This window comes from Mustela nivalis (assembly GCF_964662115.1).
Source record: "Mustela nivalis genome assembly, contig: HAP1_SCAFFOLD_430, whole genome shotgun sequence".
NCBI lineage: Eukaryota > Metazoa > Chordata > Mammalia > Carnivora > Mustelidae > Mustela > Mustela nivalis.
Genome location: NW_028136224.1, coordinates 358,865 through 373,167, shown reverse-complemented (window position 1 = coordinate 373,167; position 14,303 = coordinate 358,865).

Sequence of the window (14,303 nt, the reverse complement as noted above, 5' to 3'; positions counted from 1 at the left end):
AGATCAGGGTAGTTACAATGAAGCTGACAATTGAACAAAGGTATGGAAAGGTGATGAATTTGCGCAGAACTATCAGCAATAAGGTCACTCCAGACAAAGGAATTGGCTATCTTGAAGGCCATAAGGTTGGATCATGCCTGGCATATCTGAGGAATAGCAAGGAGGCCACTGTGAGTGACTGAAGAGTAGCAGGGAAAGAGGTCACAGAGGTTAAATGAGTGGCTAGATCATGTAAAGCTTAGAAGTCATTGTAAAACTCTGGCTTTTATATTTGGAAACTTACTGTGTGATATAATTTCTGCTAATAACTGAGAGTTCAATTGTCCATAAAATTTCAAGGACTCTTATTCTAGTAAGACAGAATGAAGAGAAAGAGTTCATATTTACACATGGTGTAACAAATGCTCAGAGATACAAGTGTAGGAAGCTATAGGATCACAGAAGAAGGCACTAAAATCACACCAATATATTTGATGACTGTGACTATATATAAATTTGTATTTTCTAGATTTTTTATAGTCATGGAATCACACTGTATATACTATTCATTGCCTGGCTTTTCTTTTCTCAGCATCATTACTTTGAGAATCTCCAATTGTAAATAGTTCATTTTGATGTTGAATAGTAATCTCTTTAATGAATAGATCATAATTTTTCTTTGCTCTATGGATGGACATTGACGAACATTTCCACTGTTTTCAATTCTTAAAAATAAAGCTGCTATGAAATTCATATACAAGTCCCTGTATGAACATAGGGTTTGTTTCTCTTGGTTAAATGCCTAGAAGTAAAATGGCTATTTTTGTAACTGCAACATATTTTGCATTTAAAAAAATTTTCAAACTAATTTCCAAAGTGGTTGTATCATGATATATGCCAACAACAGTTTAGATTTTTTGTTGCTTCTCAATCTAGCTCAGACCAAGTACAATTAGCCTTTATAATTTTAGCCATTCTAATAGATATGTAAGCATGTCTCATTATGATTTTAATTTGTATTTCTTTAATGTCTAAATGTTGAGAAATTTGTCATGTGCCTATAAGCCATCCATATACTTTTGGTGACATGTCTCTTCCATTATTTCCTTCACATGTAAAATTGGATACTCTGTTTGGTTATTAGTAAGGTTTTTTATTTTTATTCATATTTAAATAATCAGAGTAGATGTCCATTATCAGATATGTAATTTGGAAATCGCTTGTCCATCTTTACAGTTTCTCAATGGAGCTTTGATAGCTGTGTCTTTCAAGAAATATGCTACTTCTTTCCTGGTACACGGAGGTATGACTAGAACATTATCAATGTTGATCTTTGCAAAGAAAATCATGGCTTAAGATATATGTAGTCTGCAGTTGTTGGGAGTGTTCACCATCCTTGCCTCTAACTCATCTCTCACTGCCCACACATTCAGATATAGGGGAATATTGATTGACAAAATATTAATTGCCAAATAACACTAGTTAGAGAATAAGAAAAATGCAGGCACCTGATTATATAATATTACATAAATAAAATGTGTTTTTATAAGTGCTATTGGAAGTAAATTCCTCAATACTTTAATCACACAGAATGATGGAATCCTAGATTTTTTTTTCTTGTATTTACTAAGAAAATGATCATGCCTCAAGTATATTAAAATGGAATAGGGAAAATTAAAAATTGTTTTAAGATGATTTGCGTGTGTTGTGCGTATGTGAGAGAGAAAGTGAGAGAGAAAGAGAAAGAAAAAGAGAAAGGGAAAGACAGAGAGGTGGCTGCAGTGAATTGATGAGTTGGAGGATAGATTTTAAAGTTTTGTCTTTTGCTTTCTACATTTCTTTTTCCTTAGGTACAAGAGAACAATCAGTAATATCTCAGAAGCCTGCTGGTAACATCAGCAGAAAGAATTAGAGGTTCCCAGAAAATTAAGATGACATATAGTTTTCCTGACATAAGAAAATCATTTTTTGTCCCCAGCTATTTTCAATGATCTATACCCCACCTGTGTACTTGCCCAAGCACACTTCTTCCAAAACTTCCTGGGAGGTTCTTACAAAGAAATGCAAAAACCTCACTCCTTAAGGATTTTGAGGGAACAAGGCAATGGGAAAACTAACAGTCACCACCAGAGCAGGAAATAGCCTAAGCTATTGAGACAATAAATCAGTGGCAAAACTCCTAGTGCTATTTCAAAAGCAATCAAGGCCTTGCATTCCTTGTCCCAGAAAATGAGCCCAAGACCCCATCTAGTTTCTATCTGCTCTTGAAGCCTGCAGAGTCCCTTTCCCTTGTCCAACAGTTACCTCTGCTTTATTCTAACGTTGAAGTTTCTGCCCTCGGTGGAATACAAGCTTCATTCAGGTGAACATGCAATACATATTGCACAAATACATATGTGGATGTGCATGCAGCCACAACCTTATGACCAACCATACATGGAATAATAAAACTCTCCCTTCTGAGTATTCATCTTAAATACTAAATAAAAATCTCTCTCCTGTTCAAACAGTCAAGGCTTTGGAACTTATTCCCTGTGATCTCCTTGTATGTTGTAAACAAAGATTCCTTTGTTTGACAACTCCACCTGTTTCTGTGATTCACCAAAGACTGACCTCAGTTAGGTCAGTTGCTGTAATGGCTTTCACTACTCTGATTCTACCTCTGCAAGTCTCCAAATTTATCTATTTTTTCTCCCAATTCCGCATGTTCTTGGCTTTAAACTGCAACTCTGAAGAGAAGATTTGCTTGTTTAAAAAAAAAATCAAGAAAAGGGAGTAGTAGTCAACATTGTTACTTTGAACTTCCTGCCCTAAGGGGCTCTCCTGTTCTTTCTCTTTGACTTCCTGGACTAAAACGACAGAAATTTGGCAATACATCACTCCCCAATCCAGATTACTGCCAGAACAGTTTATACTCTGAGAAAAATATTAGTTTAAAAGATCACATAATTAAATACTTAAGCATGTAGTGTAATATAGTGGTTTACAAGAAATATATTTTGGTCATCTGAATATTTGGTTTTCAACCATGGCTACTGACTCACAGCTCCTAAAACTCTTGGGATTTCCTGTGATAAGGGTGAGAGAGGTGTGTTTTGTTCTGTTAATGAAGTGACCTTCAGACCTCACTCAAGGCAAGGGCTGTTTGCCTGAAGGACCAACCACTTGGTGAAAGCCTTCACAACTTTTTGCCCAACGTGCCTCCCCTTCCTCCCAATACAGGATTATCTGGGGAGGGAAGAGGATCTGGAGATTAGATCAGCAAATGACAATGATTTAGTCAGTCATGACTATGTCATGAAGCCTCCACAGAAAAGCTGAAAGGACTGGGTTCAGAAAGCTTTTAGTTTGTGAAATGTATGAAAAGGCAGGAAGAGTGGCAGTCTTACAGAAGGTAATAGAAGCTCTGTGCCCATTCTCCATACCTTGCCCTGTGCACTTCTTTATCTATCTATTGATTTAAATCTTCTATTATATCTTTTAATAAGCTGGCAAACATAAAGTAAGTATTTTTCTGAGTTTTGTGAGTCCCTGTAGCAAATTAAAAGAACGTAAGAAGTAGGCCATTGGGACCTCCAACCTGTAGTTGCTCAGTCACAAGCACAGGTAATAACCTGGGGCCTACAGTGAGACTGGCATCTGAGGTGGGGTTGGAGATAGTCTTGGAGGACTGATCCCTTAACTGATGAAATCTTACACTATGTTCAGGTAGATAGTGTCAGAATTTAGTTGAATTCTTGGAGATCCTGCTGTTGTCTGAAAATTATTTGGCATTGTTGGTATGATGTCCTAAAACCCAAAAAGATATAGCTACCTCAAAATAAGAATACGGTTGACAGCTTATATATAATAAGTGAGTATTTCAGGGATTTAAAATATACCCAATAAATAATGTAAGGAAATAAGGAAAGATTTTGAAATAAAAACAAGAATAAGAACCTAGTGGTACTAATAGATTAAATATATGTAATCTAGTTGAATTAAGAATACAATGGATAGAATACGTAATGGATTCAATAGAGATAAGAAGTCACTTAAGGATATAGTCATCTGGATACCAGCAAAGCATTAAAATTATCAATATAAAAGAGGTGTAAGATGTAGGTGATGTGTGTGGAACAAAAGCTAGAGAAGAAATTAGATTTCCTTACTACTCATAGCCTGTTGACAAGTCCTTGAAGCTCCTCTGGGGACTCAGCTGCTTCCATGTGGACACATCCACTCAGGGCAAAAAGCATTCTTAGTCCTCCCCCCAGGATACTGAAAATCTACTTTCACATGTAAAAATTACTTTGGAAACTTCTTTATCTCTACTCCCCACCCCTGCCCTCAAGATATAAATTGGCAATCATCTCCCAAGCATATACCCACTGATACACATCAGAAGAGTCTCTTCCCTGAGTTTTTACTAAATAGTAATAAATGACCTTTCCCTAACAATAGCTAGCCCCCTCAAGGTCCTGGAAACCTTGTTTATAAAATACCTTGGAGGCTTGTGCTATCCCTAACCTCCTCCCAAATTGAAAGTATATAATCAGCCACTCTTCATGACCCTCTCTCTCTACTCCAAATAAATAAATAAATATTTTTAAATAAAATAAAATAAATGACTTTTTTTAAATGAAAGAAGAAAAAGGAAAGAAATATTTGAATATTAATGTACATCTATTTCTCAAGCATAAAATAGTCAAGACACTGGATTAAAACTTACATACAAGAAAAGAAAGAAAATATTCATAACTAGAGTTGACTCTATGAATCCCAAACTAGGGCATACATACCAAAGACACACAAAAAAAATCACAAGTGTTAGAGAGAAAAAAAATAATTCATTAATAAAGAAACAAGAATCAGACTGACAGAAATTTTTTAAATAACATCAGATATAAAAAAGAATGAAGTAATAGCTTTATAATCTTGAAAAAAAATCACAAATGGAAACATTTAGATCCTTATAAAATGTCATTGGCATAGGAAGGCATAATAAAAAAAATATTTTCAGGAATACAGACCACAGATAATTTGCCTTAATTTGTGTAGGCAGCACTTAAATACTAATATTATTTTAACAGTTAAAATATACTCTATGATCTTTGAGGTTGGGGAAAAGAGGATGACCAAGTCATCTTGAAATAATTCAGTTTTATGAAAAAAGTAAAAAGATCAAAAACAAAGACTTGTAGAAAAGAGAGATAAAACATATGCATAATAAAAATAAATAAATAAATAAACAGCTGGAGTGCCTGGGTGACTTAGTCGGTTCAAGTGTCTGCCTTCAGCTCAGGTGATGATCCCAGGGTCCTGGTATTGAGCCCTGCATCAGGCTCCCTGCTCAGTGGAGAGTCTGCTTCTCCCTCCCATTGAGAAAAAAAAAATTTGACTTATTTATTTGAGAGAGATAATATTTAAATTTTACTTATTTATTTGAGAGAGAGTGAGAAAAGAAAAACATGCACACAGCAGAGGGAATAACAGAGGGAGAGGGAGAAGCACGCCACTGAGCAGGGAACCCCCTGCGGGGCTCTATCCCAGGACCCGGGTATTATGACCTGAGCTATAGGTAGACACTTAACTCAGGTACCCCAATAAATACAATCTTTTAAAAAAAATAAATAATAATAAAAATAAATAATATTTCAGATAGTATGATTTTTTTAATGTGAGACTTGGTATAAAAACAGGATGACATACTTGTCTAATTATAGCAAAAGACTTTGATAAGTTTAGATGCAGTAGTACATAAAAAATTTAACTTCTTTCATTAACTGATAATTTAATTAGATTAAATTAAGAGACATCAAAATTTAGAGAATCTAATAGTCCTGATCTATTAATAAATGTAGCCATCCTGACCCCAAAACAAGAGTCTTCAGTAAGTATATAAGCATAAGTTGAACATTTACACAAACAGGCCATTATTTAGGCCAGAAGTATATGCCAATAAATTCCTAGAGTTAAATATCAGGCTATATTTTCCAAGAATAAGGCAATAAAATTAGAAAACAATGACCAAAATATTAAATTCATATAATTGGAAGTTAACTTCATACCTAAAAAGAAATAATACAGCTAATTCAGAAATTTTTAGAATTACAGTACTTTGGTAATATCAACTATCAAAATGAGTAACGGACAGATGGGGCTAGCAAGAGACTCGTGGGAGGATTAAATCATGGGCCCCTGTATCTCATGTGCAGTAGAAGCAGTGGATTTGGAATTTCAGTTTTTCCACAACGTTCCACCACAAGCTGGTTAGAACTGTGCAAAAGCAGGAAGGGAAGCCCCAGTAAAGTGGGCTCTCACAGGTGGGCCCCAACTCAGTTTCGTGTATATTCATTCATGAAATAGCTCTTTGGGTCAACATGCAGAAGAAAACCATTTCAGAAAACTGACAATGAGGAGAGGAAAGGGAAGCCAAAAGGCTTGTGAATGGGGAGAGAGGAGGAGCCAGGGCAGAAAACCAAGAATCCCTCCCTGCCCTCCTTGCTGCCAGGGAGGTCTGAGGGACTAGTTTCCACCTGGGATCCCAAGTCCAGAACAAAGGCAGCGGGGCCACGGCGGGGGAGGGAAAGGGGTCCTCAGCACGGGCGCATGGGGCTGCGGAAAGATGGGGGCTAGCGTGCCTGCTGGCGGGGGGCACCTCGCAAGGCGCTGTCCCCAGCCCGACCCCATGAGGACCCGGGTTTGGCGCAGTGTCCGGGGTGGTCCCGGTGCCCTGGGGTTCCGGGAGGCTGGGCCTCCACAACCTCCCTCTCCGCCCCCAGGTCGGGTCCGCGCTTTCTGCTCCAGGTGAGGGCGCGGCGCGGTGTCACTTTACCCCTGTGCAGAGGGTGGTCCGGAGAAGCCTTGGGGCAGGGAGGGGCAGCAGGCAGCAGGAGCGGGACAGCGGAGCCTCACATGGGAGCGTAAGGGCGGCGAGTCCGGTGGGTCCTGCAGTCCCGACTGGGCCGCAGCACAGCACCGCGGCGCTGCCCGCCCCTCCTCCGCCAGCCCCTCCACCTCCTCCCAGACTCTCAGCCACATCCTCTGTGAGCTCACTTCCAGCTTTGGCAATTAGCAAAGCGCCTTCTTCCCGCCGCCCTCCACCCGCCCCCGCCCCCCTCCCTCCTGAGTCCTCCGCGAGCTCCCTTTTCGCTTTGGCAATTAGCAAAGCCCCTTCTCCGCGCCGCCCCGCCCCCCTCCCTCCTGAGGCCCCGCCCTGGCTGGGGCGCGGGGGGAAGCCCCGGGGGCTGCAAGCTTTGCCAGCGCTGGCGCTGGGCAGCCTCCTAGCCTGGCTCCTTGAGCGGGTGTCTATCCGCGGCCTGGCTGCAAAAAGATCATCAGTCCTGTTAACCCTGGCTGCACTCTCCCGTCAGTTTGCTGGCTTCCTGATTGCGCCCAAAGCCAGGAACCAGCTTCCCCAGCACAGGCCTGGGCTGAGATGCCTGCCCAGGATCTGTTTGAGCAGTCTACTCATCTCCAGGCAGGGATGGCACTTCCACATGGATGTTTGGGTTTTTTTTATTGTTTTTTGGTCATTGGTTATTATTACATGACCTCCAGGGTAGGTGCTCCACAAAGGGAGTGAAAACAGGATGCATGATATACCCCTCACCTCCCATGCTGTCTTTCTCTTAAATAATAAGCACTGCTGAACTATCTTAGATTCTGTACCTTCTCTCCAGCCATGAACCTATCACTGTCTTTAACTCTTGAAAACTTCATTAGACAAATTAATGTGGTGAAGGAAGCAATATGAGAAAGCCTATTAATCTGATGAGCATGGAACTGAACAAACCCTATAGATACTTTCCCTTTGATTTCTAGCCTATCAATACCTACAGTGAGTCACATACACTCAAGATTATTGTTTTTATTGTATACTTCATATATTCATTGATTTTGGACTCGTTATCATTTCGTTGAAGTGTTAAACTATGGTAATAAACAAACTTTTAATTAACTTTTCCTCCTATGATACAAATATAACTTGCACTTGAGCTTTAGCTAATTTTATGTTCTAAAATTGCCAAAACAAAATGATCAAGGTTTCTAGATTATTTACTGTATTTTCTACTATATAATATTGTTCTATCTCTTCTGTATAAAGAAAATGAATGCCTGGGGCTCTTGGGTGGCTCAGTGTGTTAAAGCCTCTGCCTTCTGCTCAGGTCATGATCCCAGAGTCCTGGGATAGAGCCCCACATCAGGCTCTCTGCTCAGCAGGGACCCTGCTTCCCTTCCTTTCTCTCTGCCTGCCTCTCTGTCTACTTGTGATCTCTGTCTGTCAAATAAATAAATAAAATCTTTAAAAAAAGAAAATGAATGCTTGATAACTAAATGAATGCTTTACTGAACAAATTAAATATGGCAATAGCATTTTATTTTATCATGCTTCACATATTAAACAATAATATTATATCACTAGTCTACAAATAATCTACTCGCATAGTCATTTGGAAGCTTTTAGCAAAAGAATTCTTCCTCCTGATTGTAGTATAAAAGCCACAGAAATATACAGAAGACTCCTAGGATAGAAAGTTAAATCCAGTTATCCGTGATGCCTTGAGGAGGACCTGACCTATGTATGTCCTGGGATGCACTAGTAACTGTTACATGTGATAGGATTATATTTAATATATACAGTTTCATTTACTTCACAAAGGACATATAAATTTGAGAAAAAAATATTTGATGAATCTATAAAGTCTATATCTATTTGTAACTAATGTGGTAGAATTAAGATGTTAATTTGAAAAAAAATTCATTGAACACATACACATATTCAATTGTTTTTATATATATAAACAGCATTATTTATTTATGTAAATAAATGCATTGTCAGTAAAATCCATTTACTTATCAATCATAAGGGTAATTTTAAGTACTAAGAATAAGAAATATGTGAAAAGATAAGTGTTCAAGAGTGCAGTTTGTGGTAATTAATACAATATGATAGGCTCATAAAAATGATATATTACTTGAACTTAAAAGCTTCTATAATTAAGCGATGACCACTTGAAATTTGTAATTAGTCTTGCTGCAGTTTTTCCTTGCCCTTATTGCCCTTCCCCAGAAGTTCATTAAGAATTTCTGTGAATGTCCTTATGTTTAATCTCATTCATAGATTCCACTGCTGCTCACAAAACAAAGCCAAAAAGAGAGGTAACTCTATGTGGCACTCCATCCACAAGCAATACATTCATAAATAATTAAAAAGCTCTCTACTTCATTTGTTACCCATTCAGCTGATAATTTAAATGAGTAACTGAGGCCATTTTATCAGCACTTTTAATAGAATGCGACTCAGAAACTTCACAGTGTTATTTAAGAAGAAATGCTCACGTGTTAAGGTTTTTATTTTTTTAAATCAACAAAATAATTTTCAAATATTAAAAGCAAATGTCTCCTTTTCCTCCAAGTTTCCTTGCTATGTCAAAGTTACAAATAAATACATTAAAATCGTATTTTGAGTAGTAGATAAAAACAAAAGTTTTGAAACTGTGGGTTGAGTGTCTGGGTTAACTTGTATAAATATCTGAACTCAATGTATTTAGACTTTATTAGATTTTTTTTTTAGACTATTTAAAAATACATGCTGAGATAATGACAACATTATTTTATTCATTTTAATAAATAAATTATTTTATTTAATTATGTTTAGATATTTATTTATTAAATTAATGATTTAATATTTAATAATCTAAATTTGAAATATTTTAAATTCTAAAAATATTTATTTAATTAAATTGATATATTTAATATAAATATTTAATAAATTATTTAACCATTATTATAATTATGCAATACATTATGTATTGTGTAATAATTGCATTTTAATAAATAAATAAATGTATTATTTACATTATTTTATTATATTTTATTTCGTTGACAAAGAGAGGGAGAACGCAAACAAAGGGAGCTGCAGGCAAAAGGAGAGGGAGAAGTAGGCTCCCAGCTGAGCAGAAAGTTCAACCTGGGGTTCCATCCCACGACCCTGGGATCACCACCTGAGTCGAAGGCAGATGCTTAAGTGACTGAGCCATCCAGATGCCCAAGGCTTTGTATTCTTCGCTTCTAAATATTGATGCTCCTTCATCTCTGGAGTTAGTAAATTGATGTTGAGAATTCATATCAAAGAATTGATAGTAGCTGTTAAACAGAAACATGTAATTTAGGGGGAAAAAAAGAGCAGAAGGAAGAGAAAGGCCAAAAGTAAAAAAGCACATTAATATAAAATTTAATTAGATAAAAAAGCTGATATTCCTGAAGGGGGCTAATAAAAGAGCTGCAAAGAGCTGATAGGATTAGGAAAATTGTCCGCTCCTGGTCATTTCATAATTTTAAACTATTCCTTATTAATAAATATACTTAGTTCCAGAAACACAAGCACATAAGAACATTTCCACCAAGTTTCCTCTAACAGCATTTACAAATTAGACGTTCAAACAATGCAGTTCATTACATGTTGCATCTGTATCTTAAAGTTTAAACACTTTCTGTGACACATTTTCTAACAATTAAAATTAAAAATATATATATATATATATACATATATATCTATGTATATATACATATACCTTATCCCTAAATGGAAAATATATATATATAGAGAGAGAAACCTTATCCCTAAATGAAACCTTTCTTTGTTTATTAGCATAAATAGGTAAATTAGCAACAACAACAACAACAAACAGCTAATATTATAGAGGTAGGTACAATTGACCTTTTCATTCATTGCTATTTTCTAAAAATTCCTATTTTATTTTTTTCTCAAGTCTGTCATAATAATTTTCTAAATCTCCTGCCTTATTCAATTTTTTTCTTTTAGTGGAAATCTCTATTTCATATTTATTTTCTCTTCCTCCACTCTTTGCTCTAATAATTCAATGTATTATTAGATTTTCTGTTTTTCTCTTTATCCAGATATATCTTTTCTTTCTTTCTTTCTTTTTTAAATAATTTGATTTGCTGGCATTTTACATCAGTACATGCTTTCTTATGGATGTTAGAAATGTCTGTGGAACTACTAGAAGAATAAACTTTTTTACCTTTAAGAAGTTTACAGTCTAGAGTGCCTGGGTGGCTCAGTTGGTTAAGTGTCTTCCTTCAGCTTAGGTCATGATGCCAGGGTACTAGGATCCAGTCCTGCATCAGCTGCCTGCTCAGCAAGGAGTCTGGTTCTTCCTCTCCCTCTGCCCCTCCCTCTCTCTCTCTAATAAATAAATAAAATCTTTAAAAAAAAGACTTACTGAAATCTGAGACTGAATTACTAAATTCAGTCTTAATAGAAGACAGCTAAACAAAGCAATGATCACAACTGGAAAATTTAGCGAGATCATGGTTTAACATTTTTGGTTGACACAGGACCTCTTTCAGTAACAACTTTCCCTAAATATCAATTTCTTTGTAAGGCAAAAAATTTTGACAAGAAATCCAGATCCTTCTGATCGTTTTCATATCAATTTAAGGTGACATCCTCAGAGTATATAATCAAATATGTAATTATTCTATCTGTTGCCTTGTATATTGCCTGTATCTTTTTCAGACTCAAAGTTCCATTGAGGTAGAGTTTTTTTTTTTTTAAAGCAGAGATTTTTTTTAAAGTGTTTGATATATACAAGATGCTTAATAAGTGTTTACAAAGCCTATGTATTACAGAAGCCTTAAACAGGCTTTAAAATAATGTAGGTGATATTAGTGGTCATATCAAACAATTTTTAGGTTTCAGTCATGTAAATAACTACATTTCTCAGAGACAGAGAAACATACAAATGGTCTGGGTCCAGTAGGATAATGCTAGCATGTGTTGTAAATTCTTTTATATGACCTTATTCTTGCAAGAATTGGTTATGTGGCAGAAAAAAAGGTATCACTATCTTATACTTTATTATTTAAAGAGATTTATGGAAGTCTTAATTTCTTACACTACCCCTTTGTTTCAGTGGACCCAATTTCCGTGGTAATGGTGAGAGGAAAGTAGGCAATTTAGGCAGCAGCAAAAATCTCCTACAAGGCACTATAAAATAAGGCTTGTTCTAGATCATGGGTCTGTCCAAAGGGGAATGTTAAGGGGTAGAATGGATGATGGATGCATTGTGGACTTATAACTTTAAGATTAATACTGTTATGCCCCAATAATGGGTCTATGATTAAAGGAGCGAGACTGATGTAAAGCAAAGGTCAAGCAAAGCTTTATTTCATGCGAAGCATCAAGAATCTAACCGAACGTTTGGGGCCACACCTCTTATGAGAGAAGGCAACCCTTTGCTGTTTCACAGTCTAGCTTTTAAGGGCAAAGGCCATGCAGTCAGGCCTGGCCACGCACAGGTGACCAATGAGATTTTAACACACACAGGAAACTCCACAGTGAGGCTAGGTGACCAATTGAGGTTCAATTTACCCTAGTATAGACATTTGACCCAGCCTATTACACCTTGATTAGGATTAGTGCCAAAAAGGTTCCCAAAGAGCAGAGGAGTGGGGCATACTCATTAGTATCTAGGGAGACAATATGCAAACACCGCCCCTCCCCTCCGCTCATTGATGTCTCCACCTGGCCTGACCCACCCTTGTATATGGGCTTTGTTACCTGGAGCTGATTTCCAGGACTTGTTTTTAAGTGAATCCCCTGGGGGAAGGGGAGCAAGGACAGTTTAAGGGTTAACCTCAATGAAAGCCTCTTGCTAAAATATAAAAATATAAATAGGTCCTTACATTACAACAACTCAGTAGGGAAAGTCCCAGTGTGGTGATAAAAGAAGTGAGGTAACTTGCATTACACATTTTTTTTTATATTTTATTTTATTTATTTGACCGAGAGAAATCACAAGTAGGCAAAGAGGCAGGCAGAGAGAGAGCAGGACTCGATCCAAGGACCCTGAGATCATGACCTGAGCCGAAGGCAGCGGCTTAACCACTGAGCCACCCAGGCGCCCCTGCATTACACATTTTATTTTTAAAACGTGTAAGTTGTATTTTTCCGTGCCATGACATCATCCTTTATCTTCATCTCTGTCTACTAGTTTACAACTAGTTAAACAAATTCAACTATTTTTTAAAAAATATTTTATTTATTTATTTAAGAGCAAAAGCCAGAGAGAGAGAGAGAGAGAGAGAGAGAGAGAGAGCATGAGCAATATGGGGCTCGATGCCAGGACTCTTGAGATCCTGATCTGAGACAAAGGCAGACACTTAACTGACTAAGCAAATGAGACTCCCACAAACTCAACAATTTTATAAAATTTTTATTTGTTGGGGTGCCTGGCTGGAACAGTCAGTAAAATATGTAAATCTTTATCTTGGGGTTGTACGTTTGAAATCCACCTTGGGTGTAGAGGTTTTATTTAAAAATAAAATCTTTAAAAAAATTTTTTTCATTTTTTTATTTAAGCCATTGTATGGCAGTGTTGATCACTATATTGTACACCTGAAACTAATATTAACCTTATTTTAACTAACTGGAATTTAAATAAAAACTTTAAAAATAAAATAAAAATAATAATCATAAAAATAAAAAAGAGGAAAAATTATTTGGCAGGAAATTTTCTTAATTGCATTATTATTTATTATTATCATAGTCTGTGTGTGTCGGTGGGAAGTGGCTGGTATTACAGTGAGTTCCATATCTGTGTTACACTGAGTTCCATGTCTGTAGTCAGTCTTTTTTTTCTTTTAGTTTATTTTCAGGGATCCAAAATTCATTGTTTATGCACCACACCCAGTGCTTCATGTAATAAATTCCCTCCTTAATACCCACCACTGGGCTCACCCAACCACCTGCCACCCTCCTCTTCAAAACCCTCAGTTTGTTTCTCAGAGTCCACAGTCTCTCATGGTTTGTCTCTCCCTCTGATTTCCTCCAGCACACTTCTCTCCATCTCCCAGTGTCCTCTACGTTATTCCTTATGTATTGATTCTTATAAGAACTTTTATTTCTTTCCCTATTCTGCTTTGCATATGCTTACCTTAGATGTTAAAATGTTATAAACCTCTCCTGCCTGGTCCATTTTCTCTCTCTTCTCTCATGATTTCTCATGCTCTCCCTGCCAACCCCACATGCCTTACAATATCTGGATATGACTAATTTCTTCCTGAGCTACTTTATTCTACTCTGCCATATGGTTGCCCTTCCCTCTTCTGTACCATAACTTCTATCCCCTGCATTTGTGCTTTAACAATACCTAATTCTTTTCACTGCATCTGTATCTTTGAGGTCAATACTCAGTAGTGCAATCGCTGGGTCATAGGCTAGCTCTATTTTACTGGAAAGAAGGGCCATATGCACCCCAGTGTTCATAGCAGCAATGTCCACTATAGCCATTCTGTTGAAAGAGCCAAGATCC